Here is a 12393-nt window from a genome sequence, read left to right as displayed (position 1 = left end):
CGTTTCACCCTGCCACCTGCATTCGCTTTCTTATCTCGATTCTTCTACTGTCAACAGCTTCTATCTATGTGACCTTGTCTTCCCTGGCACAAGCTGCTTCTGCCGAGTTTCGATTCAGCCTTTTTCCTCTTGATGCTAGAATAGGAAACTTCTTGCGTTTGGCCTGTAATAACCTGAATGGTTCAGCTTTTTATGCAAAGTGGACCCGCACGTATAATATTGTGCTTTGTTTTGAGGTAGATTATGTACAATGGCGCTTGACACTCTATTCTTCTACTTAGCATAGCAAGCCGCACTGTTTTCTTTAGCTTCTTGCGGTTCCAAGCCCATGCACAGGCATTAGCTGGTTGAATATCTTCATCATGCTTTCAGCTTAAGCTCTCTCGTATTTCAACAATGTTCTCTTCTTTTAGTTTCACGATATCTTTATTCCTGGCGTTTCATCTCTTTGTGTCATCCTTGGGTCATCATGTCTTCTATCTGTACGTTAGTCAGGGCCCTTGTGACGTCACTATTCGCCCTCCATTAAGGATTTTCTGATTTCTTCCTTTACAGTATTTAAACAATCTTCATTTTGTTTCATTTGCTGGTAGGGTTTTCTCAATGGGTACCTTACTGCCCATGGTTGTCTGGTTATTGGTACTTCAATAGGTATTGATCTTCTGACAGGTACTGGGCAGAGCCCTACTGCGGCTCTCTGCTGGTTTATTTGCTCATCATACGTCACATATTTCGGTGTGAATGTTCCTGGTACTTCAAAATGGGTGACTGGAGCGCAGGCTATATTTGGGACCTCCTCTACGGCATAACGGGGGCCCACCCTCCAGCACCATTGCCATGTGAAACCCAAACACTGGTAATTTACGGAAGCAAACAAAGGAATCGTGTCAGATAGCATTTACAAGTCAGACACAGGGATATGCCATGGTGCACCGAGAAATGGCCGTAGTACCACCAGAGGAAAGCAGTTTGGGTCATGAACCGGTCATCCCACGACCACGGAAATAACACCAACCACCAAGGGGGGGCTCGCCTACAATACCGGCGTGGGACCCCGCAAATCCTTGAACCACACAATCCACATCAGCACCCTCGCCATGAAATGCGAAACGCATCATGCAGTGCAGAATCCATTGCACGCGTAAGCACGCACCCGAGAGTTGCAATCACACACCTGGTACAGCTGGCGGTCTCAGTATTGTAAAGCAAACAAAGCATTTGAGGCCCGAACTGCAAATGTCACACATGCGACTATAATCCCCACCCTTGTCGCATCTGACTTAAATATGAAAGGACTGTTGACTCTAAAGGTGCTAAAATGCACACACGGAGGCTGCATGGGCCTAACAAGATATATCTGAAATGTTGGTTGTCTTTCATTTGAACATATCTAACAAAGCAACGAGCCTCCATCCAGCCAATGCCCAAGCATACTGGATTTCAAACACAATATGCTGCATAGTTGGAAAGGTGTTGGCATACAGAATTGAAATAGGCATTCCCCTTTAGAACCTGCCGCCCCCCATAAACACAGCCCCCGAGGCGCTGTGGCCAACCAGGAGCACATGTCTACATACCATGTCTATGTAAGCGCTTTGAAAACGCATTGTCTATAGGCGCAATAATACTAAACTATCATATCGTATATAATTCACCAACTGCAATATCCCACAGGGTACGGCGGCCATTCCCCACCATTTGCCTTACTAACGTTTCTCCAAACAAAACCAGCAGTATTCGTTAGACCCACAAATAGTACACAATGCCCCATGTCCATCCCTGGATGCACACGAAGAATGCCTGTAAAGGAATCTACTCCCCACGTGGCGCAGCACCAAACATGCAAAGCAATCTGGACAAACCTACCCACCCCCAGCATGCACAGTAAACGTATACACTCAAGAAAGCATGCCCATACATCCAAAGTTCGCACTGTATCAGAAAAAAAACGTCCAATGTAAGTCCTTCAGGAACACAAACATGCAGCCCCAAAAACCGTACTCCTTGTTCTGGAAATAAACCATAATCCAACGGTTGCGCCTGGATGCCGCAGCGATGTTGATATGCCTAAAAGCACACAATTTGAACGAACAGGGATTTAGAAATGTGCTCTGCTGATTTAAGGTTGACAAACAAAACCTTCCCATTGTCTTAACCTGTTCCTCATTAACGACATATACATTGACAGTCCAAAGATGCAGCCTCTGAAAAAGCACAACGGCAACAGAAGGTGGAACGGACAACCTCTCACCGCAAATCCAGAGTCACACGGCGGCCGAATCATGAAAAAATCCATACAAAACACACGGTGAACTCAGCAAACTCCCCTGCAGCTCAAGTCAGTGAATCGCCAAACTCTGCCCCCGGCATGCCCGAAAATTTGCCTACAAGCCAACCCTGAGGTCATCTACACCAAGAACCCCACAGAGCATGGCGGCCGGAGAAACACGCGGCATGTGGCTGTCCAGGGAAGACAAAGACAGAAACCTCCCACAAAGGTATCAAATTGCGCACAATGGATCTGTCCATATGCTATTGCGGTCAGTAAGCGATAAGCACCCCTAACATCAAAAAATGCCCTCTCCTTTACACAATCTTAAAAGATTCGGTGGGCAGGTGCAGCGCGCTCTCCATCCCCCCACCTGAAACAAAAGCCAGAGGGTGATCAAAACAAACGGCCCACAACCGTCAGTGACCGCGGAAAACCTGTGAACTACATTGCAACAAATTCCAACATGAAACCGAAATACTATAAGTCAGCCATGGGCACTGCAACCTTCTACAATGACACACCATTATTCGACAGAGTGGGGCTGGAAAGAGGCCGTGCTCCAGTCCCCCTCCGTATTTGTAGGCAGCAGTCCCCAGGGTGGGCTGAAAATGACCGCCCTAGCGATGGCCCGCCCCTTACTCCTTCCTGTAAGAGCAGAAGGGGGAAGTGACACGGTCAGGGGTAGGAGGGGTAGCTAGTTGGGCGCCCCGCTATGTGGGATGTCCCCTAAAATGCCCCCTGCGGGGGCTGGGACCTCCTCTTATATTACTTTGCCTCATTCATTACATCGAAGGCTTGAGGACCAATGGGGCACTAAATATTTAGCAAAGTCGGTGAAAATCACGCAATCCCAACTAACTGCCTGAAGTCCTTTTCTGAATCGTCATAACATTTTGTCTCTATTACAACGCTCCAAATGATTACACCTAATGACATAGTATGGGTGGAAATCCCCCAATCCACAATTGAGATGAATTGATCTGTTGTTCATTTTGTGTCCCCGTCATAGCAGAACTGGTTATGACCCACTCTGTTGATCTTAACGGGCGGGGAAGAGCATAGAAGTGAAGGAGCCCCGCGGAAGAAAAGGCGCAATGGTGCGCCGAGGGAGCCCAACGAGACTTGGTGAGCAGGCGAGGGCGGCCCAGGGACGTGACGCGCCCGCCCGACCTTCCCTCTTCCTGATAAGGCACGGAGTTGTTGTGGGACCTACCATGCTGGAACACCCCACAACCCCAAAGTAAGTGTGAAGGGGCAGCGCCTAGGAAGCAGGTATGGAAGGGGAGAAGAAAAGCTACTCAGAAGACCAGCCAAGAGCGGGGAAGCTGTCGAGGGCGGAGGAGGAGGTCCGACCCCAGTTGACGGCCTGGATAAGCAGAAGGACTGCAAATACCGCGGGGGAGGGTGAAAGGTTGGAGGACACGCTGGGAGACGATGGGACGCTGATGGCCGCAAGGTGTGACACTGAGGGTGCTATGGAGTCGGCCTGATCGCCTTGCCCTGCCCCCCTGAAGAGGAGAGGAACCCAGTACGGGAGAATCTCGGGAGCGGCAATCCCCCGAGTTGCCTCAGAAGGGTCTGGAGCAATGTCAGAGTGGAAATCTCTGGGGGAGAACCCAGATCTGGCGTAATATAGGTTGCCCCAACTGGGGGATCAGAGGGAACAGCACTTGGCAATCCATTACTCCCCCTCTGGCAAAAAGAAGTGGCCTACTCCCCTGCCACTGATCTTGGTGGCAGAAAGACCCGACCCACTATTGCTAGGAAATCCAGATCCTGCAGGCAGAGAGGAGAACTAGTGGGTCGACGGGTGTCCACGGTCAGCCTTCCAGGAGAGCTATAGAGGCACAGGAAGCAGGGAAGTGTGCAGCATGGCCACGAAAATCAAAGGAAAGGGGGGGGAAAGTGCCTCATACTGTGGGGGACACGTTGGTCACGCTCCCCGCAATCTGGCCAGTGCACACCTCGAGGGAAGGCCTGGGAACTTCACGAGAGATGTCCAGGGGAGACTCCGGCCAAGGGGTCTCGGAGGAACAGACTGTAATGTCCAGACAGGAATACCTGGGGGAGCTGCACGCCTTACAGTCGAACTTGGCAAAAACCTTTCAGGAACAATTTCAATTGATGCGAGCAGACCTGAATGAAGCCCTAGGGGAGATAAGGCAGGAGTTTCAGCAACTAGGGGAAAGGACAGACACCCTGGAAAAAGGCCTCCAAGAAGTAGATGAAGAAACTACAGCCAACAGTGAAGCCATTGAGAGACTAGACGTGGCAACACGAAATCTTGAAATCCAAATGGAAGATTTGGAAAATAGATCCCGAAGGATCAATATTAGAATGAAAATGCTACCGGAGTCGGAGCTAGACAAGGATTTGAAAGCGGTCGTTCAGGGCATTTTTGCCGACATCCTGGATGAAGAGAGCCCTGAGAAAGTTGAACTGGACCGAGTGCACAGAACTGGGCGAGTGATTAAAGGCCAGATGGCGAGGCCTAGAGACGTTCTGGCTGCATTTGCTAGATACGCCCAGAAGGAGGCAGTTCTTCGAGCAGCTCGGCAGCGGGAACCTATTATGTTCAAGGGGCATCAGATTGCATAATTTCAGGACCTAGCAAGCAGCACACTCATGAAAAGGAGACAAATGGGCCCACTGTTAAAAGTTTTAAACGAGAAGGATATTCGTTACAAATGGACATTCCCGTTTGGCCTACTGTTTGAATGGGAGGGGCCCAGAAGCGTATCACGCCCCTCCAGGAAGGGGCTGATCTCCTTCATTTGAATTTGGATGAAACCCCCCCCCGAGCTCGGGTGCACAGGGTGCGACTGCATGCCCCAGGATGAAACCCTGGGAATGGTCAACAGTAGGAGAGCAAAGGAGAAGAGGAGGCAAAGAAGGCAAGAGGCAGCGTAAAGGAAACCCAAGTGAAGAGCGGAATGGGACTTCAACTGACTCCTGACTTATGACAGCGGTAAAAGGGGTGGTGGGCCTCTAAAAGGAGAATTGGAATTAAGGGTTGATGGAGGAGCAACCATTTTGGGTTCGGAAAGGGCGGGAATGCCCGAGTTGGGAGTGGACAGTAAGCGAGAAGGGGATATCCTTCCAGGAGAGGAGGGGTGGGGGGAATAGGGAGGGGGGAGGGCGAGGGACAAGGGGAAGAGGTGGACGAGTCATTCAACAAGGAGAGAGGAGAGAGGGCAGTAGCTCCTAGTAGGGTCCAAGTTTTAAGTTCTGACTTCTTAAGTGGTTAACACATAATGTGAGAGGGCTGAACTCCCCCCTAAAGAGGAAACAGCTGGAACACTTTACGAGAAAGGAAAGACCTGATATTATGGGGCTACAGGAAACGCATCTCTTATTCAAGGACCAGGGAAGGTTGAAGCTACGGGGATTTGAGCAGACTTTCCATGCATCAGGGCAAAGTAAAACGAGGGGAGTGGCTTTAGCCATTAGGAACACGGTCGACTTCAGAGTTGAAGCAGTAACTAGGGATAAAGAGGGAAGATTCATTATGGTCAGGGGGAGGTATCAGGAGGCACCTTACACGATAGCGATTGTATATGCCCCTAACTACAGCCAGGAACAGTTTTTGCTACGGATCCTGAAACTACTGGAAGAACAACCTTGGGGGCAGATTGTTTTGATGGGAGACCTGAATATTGCTTGGGATGGGGAGAGGGACAGAAATGGTAAATGAGTAAGAGGTGGCAGGTCGGTAATGTCGGCTCGTCTGAAGGAAAGGATTGGTGAGCTGGGATTGAGGGATATATGGAGAGAACTAAAGGGGGGGAGGAGGGTTATACCTTTTTATCTGGAGTTCATAGGTCACAATCCAGAATAGATTACATATGGGTCTCGGTTGATTTAGTTGGCGGCGTTCGGGAAGTGAACACGGGACCTATAGGGATAGCAGACCACAAGATAGTCTCAGCGCTTTTGGACCTGGGGAAAAGGATGAGGGGAGTATGGGGCTGGAAGTTCCCAAGGGCAGTCCTGAAGGACCCGGAGGTACGGGGGGCATCGAAGAGAAGATAAGGACCTTCTTTGCTGTCAATAGGAAGGGGGATACGGGAGAGGAGGTAAGGTGGGATGCATTCAATGCTACTATCAGGGGGGACCTGATTGCAGCAGCTGCTTTTCGTGCGAAACAGTTGAAGGCTCTGGAGGCCCAACTAGAGACGGAGGTCGAGGCGGCCAGACAGGCTGCGAGTATGACCCCTCCCGGGAGCTATGCGGGAATACAGGAAAGCGTTGGGGCAGTTAGAACTTTTGCATACCAAAAAGGCAGAAGGTGCATTATTGGCTGTGAGACAGAAATACTATGCAAAGGCTAATAAGGCAGATACGCTTTTGGCTCATCTACTTATGGGAAAAAGGGCGAGAAATGCCATTACGGCGTTGAAAGTGGGTCCTGGGGAAAGGGTAACGAAGCGGGAAGAAATACAGGAGGCCTTGGCGGGGTACTATGACGCCCTTTATGCATCCCAAAACCCATGCAGCGAAGAGCAGGAAAAGTTTTTGCAATCCGTACAGCTACGGGAAATTGACAGAGGGACGCAGGAGGCTCTTAACCGTGAAATCACAGAAGAGGAAGTTCGAGGGGTGATTAGAGCCTTCCCAACAAATAAAGCCCCAGGCCCGGATGGGTACACTGCAGCTTTTTACAAATTGTTTAGCACGCAGCTGGCCCCACAGCTGACCTCACTTTTCAATTCGTTTCGGCAGACAGGTAGAATTGCCCCGTCCACGGAGGAAGCGAAAGTGACCCTCGTCCATAAACCAGATAAAGACCCGGAGGAGAGGGCAGCCTATCGACCCATTGCCTTGATCAATATTGATGCCAAAATATATATAAAAATCTTGGCGAATAGACTGGATGTCATTCTCCCTTCATTGATACACCACGATCAGGTGGGCTTCATCAAAGGCCGGCAAACCACAGACAATATCAGGAAGGTGGCCCATTTAGTTGAAAAGGTCCAGAGAACAAACACTCCCGCGGTCCTGGTGGCACTCGATGCGGAAAAAGCTTTTGACCGCGTGGAGTGGTCCTTTCTGTTCCGAGTAATGGAGAAGATGGGCATTTGGGGGGATTTCTTGACAATGGTACAGGCCAATTACCAAGTCCCATCTATTAGAATAATGGTGAATGGGTTAGCTTCCAGAAGGGTAAAACTACAGAGGGGAAAAAACAGGGCTGCCCGTTGTCCCCAATTCTTTACGCGATTTATTTAGAACCTCTGTTGCAAGTGATAAGGAAAGTGGCGGGGATTCGGGGCATCCCGTTTGGGGGGGAAACAAGAGAAAGTCGCAGCCTTTGCTGATGACATGTTGCTCATGGTGACGGCGCCGAGAGAATCGCTTCAGGTTAGCATGTCCCTGCTGGAACAATTTGGGGAGGCCTCAGGGTTAAAAATTAACGCTAACACGTCGGAAGTTCTAAATCTAACGTTAAGGGGAAGGGAACGGGACGAGCTGAAGAGGGGCACACATCTTCTCTGGAGCCCGGGAGGGATTAGATATTTGGGAGTGCGAATCACAGCAACTCTGAACGGGTGGTATTCAGCGAACTTCCCCCCTCTCCTTAAAGCAATTAAGAGGGATTATCAAAGGTGGAGAGGTCTTTGGGTATCATGGTTGGGGCGGATTGCGGCAGTAAAGATGGTAACGCTCCCGCGATTGTTGTACTTATTACAGGCAATCCCGCAACGGGTTCCCTCTAGCTTTTTTAAGGATTTGGGGACCTTGACTAAAGAATTCATATGGGAAGGGAAGAGACCCAGAGTGAGCGGTCATTTACTGATGGCCCCCAAGAGTGAAGGAGGCTTAGCGTTACCAAACTTTCTGCGGTATTACGAGGCTACTCATCTCCGAATCATTAGGGAATGGCTGAAGGGCCACCATTTTGTTTATCATGAGAACTCCAACTAGCAGCTCATATACCTAAACCTCCGAATGCAAGGTCAGTGCCTGGGACCGGAGGGTCCTCCTCAGAGTGTAGCCTCTCACGGGCTGTTTTTATATTCACATATATGGTCCACTTTCTGGAACATACAACAATGTCTTTTATATTGTGTTTTAATCATAGGGAGACCTGCTTGATCTGGCCCCAGAAGAAGGCTGCCACCCTCTTACATCATACAGACCTATGACCTGAATCTTTACTACCACCTTAATGTTGACGTCGCCTCTCAGCAGACCCTATTTTTAGGTTTCTTGAAGCAAATAACATTGTACTGTGCAAATATGGGTTGTAACTGTGACAAGACATTATTAGGTTAACAAATATGAAGTAATATTTGGTAACACTGCACACAGGCAATATAACACAGTACTAGTATAGGAGTGTGGAGGTAACACCCTATACTAATCCTACAAACGTGCCGTTTTGGAAACGTAGGCACATTGGTAAAAAGTCACTCTTTGAATTCTGCACTATATGGACAATAACAGGCTTAATTCAGTGACCTCCTGTCACCAGTGGACATGTAATGCTATGCAAAGATGCACTATACATTGTTAACATATATGTCCAGTATTTTTTACAAAACTCACTGAGCTGGTGAGCAGGTTAATTGTTGATTGTTTATTCTTTCTATGTGTAATTTTTTCAGCCACCAATATTGAATTATCTATGCTGAAATATGCGACCTAAGTAAATAAAGGTCTCAACAACTGCACTGGTTACCTTTCCACCCCTCTGTTCTCGGGCCCAGGCCCCGCCAGCTGCACACCCGCACTGCCTCCCTGCCAACCCTTGTACCTGGGGACTGTTTTCTGTAGCCCTACAGTCCCCTACCAGCACTTATCTGCACTTACCCTGCACTTGGTGCCTTCTGGCGGTTACTATCTTGTTATTCTACTATCCTATGTACTGCACTTCCCCTCTCCCCTCCCCCTTGCACTTTTCCCTTTCCCCCCTCCCACGCACTTGCGCGATCTGAATGACACCTGGCCTAGTAAGATCTTTGTCTGTCTTCCCTTGTTCCCCCTCCCTTGCCTCGTCGCGCCTTGAAACACTTGTGTATAGGCGTGTTATAAATGCCATATCATATCATATCATAACTGTCTTTTTCAGTTTTTCCAGAATTTGGATTTGTACTTTCTTCCTATGATACATACTTATGAAGATGGATTAAACATAATATGGAGATGTGTTAGAATTTTTCACTACAGCAAACTACTGTAGCTTAAATGTATGAGGTCAGGACTACCCCCCTGTACTAAAAATGAAGGGCGAAGAAAATCAGCAAGATAAACTCTGGGTGAGAATGGACAGGGCGGTAGCCCATCGCAATCTGTCGGAAGTCCTTTGGCTGCCCAAAGAGCATAGACCTCCGGACCTTTATGAAAGTACAATAACGAAGCTGATGGCAGATATCTGGGATAAGTTGGTGGGATCCAAGGGAATCACTATATATCCATCCCCTTTTACCCCTCTCTTTGGCAATGGGGATTTCACCCCGGGTCTGAAGAAAGGTGCGTTTGCGAGATGGCAGGAGGGAGGCTGTTGGAAACTATGTGATTTGTTTCAAGGAGGATAACTGCGGTCCTTTGAAGAATGTAAGCGGGCATTGGCTATACAAGAGAGGGAAAGACTGAGATACGCACAGATAAGACACTGGGTACTTCACCCAGGAGTCAGAAAAGCAGCTACTTGGGAACCAACGCAGTTTGAGAGATTCCTACTAACCAACGATGGAACGAAGGGCCTCATTTTCAGTATCTATAAGATCTTAAATAGCTCACATACAGCTCATCACTGGGCTTATATGCAAAAATGGGAACAGGTCCTAGGGAGGGAAATCAATAGGGCTGAGTGGGAGAGATTGTGGAGGAGGAAACCTAAATTGGCGAGAGCGACCCAATTACAGGAAGCGTGGTATAGGATTCTAAGGGGTGGCACTATACCCCTGCCTGGCTCCACAGGATGTTTCCCACAAGATCAAGTAGGTGTTCGAGGGGCTGTGGTCTGGTAGGAACTGCAGAACATATCTGGTGGAAGTGCCCCAAGATTGAATCTTTTTGGAGGAAGGTACAAAGGGCGCAGAGTCAGGCCTTTGGTCCGGGAGATGAACGAACTCCAGTGCAGATCGTTCTGGGTATCCGTAGACCCTTGGACGGAGGGGGAATCAGGGGAAGGGAAAAAGCTAAGGTGATCCTGATTCTCGCAGCTTTGCTGTTAATAGCTCAGAGATGGAAGAGCCCAGAAATCCCTTTGAGTCAGGACTGGCTGCGGAAAATTTGGGAAATTGTTGCTATGGAATGGGTGACTTATGCTATGGAGGACAAAGTGCAGAACTTTGCTGCGGAATGCCGAGAGATGATGTCTTTTCTTAAAGATGACTACAGAGTGATATGGTGCCCGCAACACCTCAGACTGTTAGAGCTACAATGATGTGGAGGGACTGTCCGGAAGTAAGAAGTTGTACGTTTTTGAATGCTCGTCACTTGGGGAGGGGGTGTGGAGGGAATGTTTTTTCCTGCTTTTGACCTTTTGAAAATTCAATAAAAAGAATTAAAAAAATAAATAAATAAAAAATCGAACTTTTGGGAGTCCAACCTTTGGGTTTGGTAGAATCATGCAGATCTGTGATATAGCGAGCCTAAATTACTTATTGCCAAGTGATTTATTTTGTCTCCAAGAAATTTGGATGACTGAAACCTATTCGCTGGATGGGTACCAGATATTCCAGAGACTTGCTAGCAAAGGTGATGGGGAAGACTGTAAGATGGCTTGATCCTAGGTGCTAAGAACCACATGCTTGTGGAGGAACAGAAACTCATGGCTTAGAATGAAAATGTGATTGCTGCAGTGATTAGCGTTGGTGTAAACCTGGGACGGCAATGGCTATTATTAGCGAATGTATCTGATCCTCCTGCCAATTCTCTTTCTTATACTATTATCACCTACGTGGAGCGGATGAATGGTTATATGCACATCGCTTAGGCCAGTTTGTAATACTGGATGATTTCAACATCCAACGATTCACCACTGACTGCTCTTTTTATGAGCTTGCACAACACAACTAGATAATAATTAGCCAGTAATCATCAAACACATCATTGTGTAAAGGTTGACAAAATACCGCAAACAATAATCAATTCGATGTTGTGATCTAATTTTTATATAGTCGAAATTCACAATCCTAACTAACACAAACATACATAGAAATCAACATTTTCAAACAACACAACAGTACATGAAAGATTCATCATAATAAAGTGCCTTGCCATTAAGTGCAAAGCGCTGGATCTTGTCCATATAAGCCAGGACATTTCATATGCCCCTGATCACATTAAATCAAATCAAATTCACAAAGAAATTCAAAAACATATTCCTAATCATAGTGCACTAGAAGAGACAATTAATTTACTAAACACAAATATTATCTTCTAAATTGAGCTCCTCTAGGGGCGTTTACTAATTGTCCCCAATCTAGTTTCAACAGCAATATGCTGTTTATATTCATCCTTTCTTTTTCTGCCCAGTGCTTTAAGTGGGCCAGGGCCTACCGGGGCCGGGCCCCAGCAGTCTCCAAAAAGTGGGGCTGAGCCGGGGCCCTGCCGGGCCCCGTCCCACCGCCCGCAACATTGGCAGGATGCATTATCCCATCGCGGCCGCAGCCGCGACGGGATAATGCATGCGCCTGCCATGAAATCAGGCCATCTGACAGAAGTGGCAGCCAGCCACAGCGATGCTGTGACTGGCTGCCACTTCTGTCAGTCATAGTAACTGCATCTGGTGACCCCTCGCGCGAGAGGTCACCAGAGGCAGTCGAGAGGTCACCAGAGGCAGTTACTGTTCCTTTGTTTCCCCAGGTCGCCGAGGCGTCTTTAACCCTCGGCGAACCTGGGGATTCCTCGACATATTTCGAGGTTTATAAAAGATGGCTTTGAAAGTACACATTTCAAGCCATCTTTTATAAAGCTTTGCGGACGGACAATTTTGTCCGTAGTCAAAGCTTTATAAAAGATGGCTTGAATTGTGTACTTTCAAAGCCATCTTTTATAAACCCAAAAACATGGCCTGAAAACTAGGCAAACCGTAAGGTACGCACACAAATATATATACATGTTATATATCTGTGTGCGTACCTTACTATGGTTTGTGTACTTTGCAG

This window comes from Ambystoma mexicanum, chromosome 2p, assembly GCF_040938575.1.
Source record: "Ambystoma mexicanum isolate Mex_15411 chromosome 2p, UKY_AmexF1_1, whole genome shotgun sequence".
NCBI classification, from domain to species: domain Eukaryota; kingdom Metazoa; phylum Chordata; class Amphibia; order Caudata; family Ambystomatidae; genus Ambystoma; species Ambystoma mexicanum.
The sequence above is the reverse complement of the archived record's forward strand: the minus strand, read 5'-3'. Positions refer to the sequence as shown.